At 45.8% G+C, this 6,000-nt stretch overlaps 1 protein-coding gene across 1 annotated transcript in view; it reads left to right on the top strand.

The window, feature by feature from the left end:
- Positions 1–3,498: 3,498 nt before the first annotated feature.
- Positions 3,499–6,000, top strand: part of LOC147698549 (lysosomal proton-coupled steroid conjugate and bile acid symporter SLC46A3-like) — a 215,363-nt gene continuing 212,861 nt past the window's right edge. The window contains exon 1 of the mRNA XM_086935160.1: positions 3,499–3,602. The gene's annotated coding sequence lies outside the window, so the exon portion shown is untranslated. The remainder of the gene's footprint in view (positions 3,603–6,000) is intronic.

Here is a 6,000-nt window from a genome sequence, read left to right as displayed (position 1 = left end):
TTTGAATATCAACATCTGTGGAGATCTGAGAGGAAAAATAAGTTTTACGGGTATCCAGTGTGTCCTCCCAAAGCATATTTATCACTCTAATAATACTGGTAAACTTTTAAAATACAGAAGTAATCAACAACCACAACCATGTTTATTTTGAATGCATTACATTACACAGACTTCAGACTCACCTGCACTTGTGATGGCTTACTTCATCCCATAGTTGTAATGTGTGTGCTTGTTTTTTATTATGCATCAAGCTCCTAAACCAAACGTGCCTTCCTGGTATTTCATGGTGCTGGAGTCGATAACATGGTTCTCACTCTCTACTCCTCTATCCCTCGCCCTGCTCTCCTCTCTCTCTCTCCCTCTCTCTCTCCACTCCCTCTCCTCTACCTCCTTCCCTCTCGTGCTCCCTCTCTCTCCCCTCACTCTCTCACTCTCCCTCTCTCCGTTTACCTCTCTCCCTTTCCCTCACTTTCCTCTCTCCTCTCTCACCCTCTCCTTCTCTCTCTCCTCTCTCCCCCTCTCTCTCCTCTCTCCCTCTCTTTACCTTCCCCCTGCTCTCCTTTTTCTTCCCATCCCCATCTCCCACTCTGCTTGCTCTCCTCTCTCTCCCTCCCTCCCCTCTCTCTCCCCTCCGTCCTTCGCTCTCGTCCTCCCCCTCTCTTCTTACCCTCCCTCTCTCCCTCTACCCTCTCTCCCTTTCCCTCACTTCCCTCTCCCTCGCTCCCTTTCCCTCTCTTCCCTCTCCTCTCTCCCCGTCTCTGCCTCTCTCCCCGTCTCCGTCTCTCTCTCCTCTCTCCCCCTCTCTCTCTCCTCTCTCCCCCTCTCTCTCCTCTCTCTCTCCTCTCTCCCTCTCTTTACCCTCTCCCTCTCCCTGCTCTCCTTTTTCTCCCTCTCCCCATCTCCCACTCAGCACCACAACAGCATAACTCTGCACCGCCACAGCATCACTCAGCGCAACCACAGCATCACTCAGCACCACCACAGCATCACTGGTTCAAATATGTTCTTTCAATGTTTCAAGCTGTTTTCAAGCTTTCAAGCTTTATTACGATGTTAATATTTCACTTCTGTTCTTGGATTTTCGTCACAATAAAAAACACTGAACATAATCTTCACAAAAGTTATTTAGAAAAGTTTAAGCTATTGACATTACTAATTAAATAAATTATTTAAGTATTAATTATTTAAAAAAATTAAAAGCCATTGTTATTTGTAATATCAATACATCTAAGTCACGTAAATACAAAACATGTTGCATTACAAATGCTATAGGTGTCACATTTGCGAAAGTTATAACTATTGGCATTGTAAATGACAAAGCTATTAACTTAGCTATTTTAAAAAACAACACATAAATAAAAAAAATTGTCATTTATAAGACCAATAGCTCAAACTTTCCTAATGCGAGACCTTTTGCATTTCCAATGCCTGTTTGGTTTGCATTTATTTCCAGGGAGGTACAGAGAAGCCGACTTGTGGTTCATTGTGACTGAATTGTCTGGTGGGACTCGTATAAACGCATTCCAGATGCTGTGTATCACTTTCCCTGGGGGTCCGGGACCGCTTCACTCACAATTCACTGAGTGTTTCATCCTGCCCTGAGTGCAGTGAATCAACTTCCCTCTCTTCACCCGGCCCAACTACTTCATGTTGCCAGGTAGTATCACACGGATCAGGCCTTGGTGGTGAAAGTAAATAACTGGGCTTCGGAAAACTTCTAAGACTGACCAGAAGCGGGTTGAGAGACTGCGTGACCCCACTCCTGTGCTTTGCAGAACTAGGCTGGTGCCAGAAGGCAAATTGAGGGACCTCATGATCGAACTGGGACAGTCTCTGCCCGTTTCTGCTCTGCATAAAGAGGGTGAACTTCCGAAGTGGTGGCCAACCCCCATTTGTCAACTGCTTCCTGGTTACCCTGATAGTTATACGAGTGTCCTCCCCTGGGCCCCTCACTAAGTATGAGTCCAACCTTAACCCAGTATAGTAAAGGGTGGGGGTTTCTAGCTCTCACCTGTGGGCAGAGTAGACGGAGGTAACTGAGAGGTGGGAGAGGAATTGTTCCTGCTAGATATCATTTGAACCACGTTACAGTGCAGAGTACATATAACATTCAAGCTCCTCACCCACGCACACAAGGCACTCCACAACACCGGACCAACGTACCTCAACAGACGACTCAGCTTCTACACCCCCAACCGCCAGCTCCGCTCCGCCGACCTCGCCCTCGCTACAGTCCCCCGCTTCTGAAGAGCAACCTCAGGCGGCAGATCGATCTCCCACCTCGCCGCAAAGACCTGGAACACCCTCCCCATCCACCTACGGCAGACCCAAGACCTGCTGACCTTCAGAAAACTCCTCAAGACCTGGCTTTTCGAACAGTAGCAGCATTCCCCACCCCAGAACAGCCTGCTAAATTTTGCACCGTGCAGCGGTGCTGTTTTACTTGTTTGGTTCTTTGTCTAACGAATACACCGTTTTGACACTGGTTTTTCGCGTGCGGCCTTAGCCCACAGTGCCACTAGAAAGTTTTATAAATTCCTGTGTGTACACATTCCTGATTACGTTGTAACCTGGGGTGCAACATAGAAATGTGTGAATTTGAATTGATTTTTTTTCCAGGGTGGGCCCAGTTCTGACAGCTTATTGCACCCGCAAAAGGTTGCTGGGGTACAATAGGATTTGTCCCAAGTGTGCATATTACTGATGTCATTTTAACACTGTCGGGTCTAGTACTGCTAGTAATATTTCCAAGTGTGATTTATGCCCAGAAATACAGGATGTTCATGTTATGTTAATTAAGGCGCGTGTTGAATACAATCTTTATTTACATACACCACTGGTAAGTCCCTTTTGTAATGCTCAGTCTGTTTATTGTATGAGAGAGCTGTGCCAATGCTTTACACATTGCATTTGTGAGAAACCTGACTGCTCAGTGCCAAGCTACCCAATGAGGATGGCAGGTTATGCAATGAGCGTAGTCACCTAACTCTGACAGGAGTGGTAGGTTCTGCCTGACTTGGGCACCGTCTCACCCAATCAGAAAATCCAGTTCCAAAAGTGGAGAACAAAAACAGGCCGCAAAAAATTAGGATATTTATTAGTTTGCAAAACTACTGGTGCAGTCCTTAAAAATACATGTTAGCAAGCCATTGCAACGAGAAGCTCCTACCGAAATATCTAGTGACAGGTCATTCCCATACAGAGTCGGGACCAAAACATTCATTCATGCGCTTCACGGTATTTAAATTACAAGTCAGGTAGAGCAAGTGCCAGACAGGCTTCGACCTCGTTACAGTGTCTGACTCTGCCACGAACTTTATCCTCGAATGGCTTTTTGCGTGCGGTGTGTCTGGGCACGAGTCTGTGCAGTGACAGACAAGACAAGAGCCGGTCTTGATAGGCTGCGCTGTCCCCCTATCACGTACGAGCTTATTGAGACGGCCGCCAATGAATGCCAATCAGGGCGGGCTGGGCCCGCCTCACGTGCATGGTTAGTTCCTGTTATTGAATCTCCTCTGATGTTGTGATGCCAGGTTGCAGGCTCATCAGTTTCCCGGTGTGTGAAGACCCAGCTGTGCGCTTCTTTTCCTTGGGCGAGCCAGGTAAGCGGCTTATTTTTTAGACAAGTTTAATGTCTGTGTAGACGGTGAGAGCCTGCCTGGACCTCTGCAGACGGAGGCTCCTGCTAACACCCCTGTTAACTCCAGAGAGTTATGGCTCATTAATTAGGTCGTAGGGTGGGCTAGCGGCTAGGGGACACTTTATTCTTCATTGGAACTTCTAGCAGGACTTTAAGTGGGACGAAAAAACGTGGGGGTCTCTCAAAGGGGCGTGGCCAGTGTAATTAGGGGCGTGACTTTAACAAACTTGTGCTAAAAATCTGTGCCGCCAAACTTGTATTTTGCTGTTTCTGTCATTGCGTCCAGATATGTGAGACAACAAGTAACATCATACCTACAAGTCAGGACTATTGGCTTTGTCAATGGTTATTAGCTGCATAAGATAAATACGCTGCAGCTATAGCTTGTTACGTATAATATTGAAAAAGCTTCCACTTAAAGCCATGGTGACCCTACCACAATGGTGTTGCTCTTGCGTTTCAGAAAGAGAAGGGAAATTCATAAAGAAAATAACTCTCTAAAGGAGTTCCCTTACCTGGCATGGCGTCATATCGTAACTTCTCCACTAATGAGAAGTGAGCAGTGTGGACAGCCCACATCGATGTGCTTGCAGTCTCGAAACTTTTTTCCGGACTGCAGTGACCGCAAACTGCAGTCCTGTAAAAAACGGACTGCCTGTGTCAGGGCTCCAAACAGAGCCCGATAGAGACCCGTTTCGAGGCCGCCTTTAAAAAAACTGCCGGTGCTCAGACCCCATGAGACTCGGCCCACTTAAAGGCCGGACTTATAGTATCATAAGTATGTGCTCTGTACAGCGTGGGTGTTGTGCCATTATCCAGCGACACGATATCGACCTCTTGAGGATGGAGAGCTGGTGCAGCTCTGTCTGAATTCGAGCATGTACAGCGCAGGTTGCACGGAATGAGAACAGTTGGATTTCTTTCTCTCAATGCGGGTCACTGGCATTCGCATTTTACTTTCTTGACTTGAGGCGAAATGTGAATGTTCACTGTGCCTGTGTCCTAGGGTGACCACCAGACGTCCCGGATGTCTCCTGGCAGTCCCGTTGTCCCGACGCTTTCCTTCATTTTAAACACGCCTTGGCATTTTTTGGAACAAAGGTCAATTCATACTGAAAAGAGAATCGAAAGGTATGCTCTCCTTAAGCAAATTGTTTCTTTTTCCCAGGCAGCGCAGGAGGAGCTGGGCTGAATGGACGGGTCAGCAGATAGGGAGACAGAATGTTGACGCAGGGCAAGGGGGCTCAGGGTAGATAGAGGCTGTGCAGTGCTATAGCTAATGTTACTTTATGCATAGCGTGTAAATGTGTGGCATATATAGACACACACATTTACTATTTATCTGTGCGCGCGCACGTGTGTGTGTGTGTATATATATATATATATATATATATATTTTTTTTTTACAAGGCTACACAAAATCGGGACGGGACAGAAAAGTAAGGCTAAAGGCTTTAGTCCTACTTTTATGTCTGGCCTGTCCCGTTTTTTTTCTTCTCAAAATCTCCCCCCCCCCTTTGTGTGCTGCAGTTTCCTTTTACACCTGCTGCTACAGAGACATCTGTTACGTGTGCGTGAATGTACTAGAACAAACTCTTTAATGCACGCATACAGCAACTGCACCTCGAACTCGCAACAAATACAGTTAAATAACACACAGCGCCCCCTTCAACGACCCTGTGTATGTACAGCTTCAAAGTGGCCATTCAACAAGGCGAGGGTCGCTAACAATTAGTGGAAATCTCATCTGAGCACTGCATTTGAAGTGCAGAAAAAGAGGCATGCAGTATATGGGAATCAAAGATTTCTTACCTTATGAAAGCTCGATTGGTTAATCAATCACTGCAGCTGTTGCGTTTGTAAACAGACAGTGAGAGTACCGAGTCCTGTTTGGCGCAGTTTGAAATAGTCACATGCATCTTTAAAGTGCTACAGGGTCCCAGGATATTCAGCACAGAGGGGTGGACTTTGCTAAGGATTGCTAGTCAGGAGATCCATTACACAAAATACAGAGGAAGAGAGCATCACCAGCCATTATTTAGAAACCATCCATTTATTATCCAGCACAGCATGCAGCCTTTATTCAACCTGCTGCCACTCGTTATTTCAAAGAAAAGATTTCGTATTAATGTGCACCAATTTTCTTGTTTAGATAGTTGACAGACCGTGTATGAAATTAACTGCTGGAGACCTTATACATAAACAATTTTAGAGACAGACAACATATTTACATATCCAATACATACAGACAAAACTGTAGTTTCCTTCTGACATGGTCACATAAGTATAGATACAAGACAAATCTTGCATATGTATTGGGTATGTAAGTATTCTGTCTGTCTCTAAAAGTGTTTATGTAT

This window comes from Lissotriton vulgaris, chromosome 8 (genome assembly GCF_964263255.1).
Source record: "Lissotriton vulgaris chromosome 8, aLisVul1.2, whole genome shotgun sequence".
Classification (NCBI taxonomy): Eukaryota; Metazoa; Chordata; class Amphibia; order Caudata; family Salamandridae; genus Lissotriton; species Lissotriton vulgaris.
Note: the sequence above shows the minus strand (reverse complement) of the source record. Positions and strands in the feature narration are given on the sequence as shown.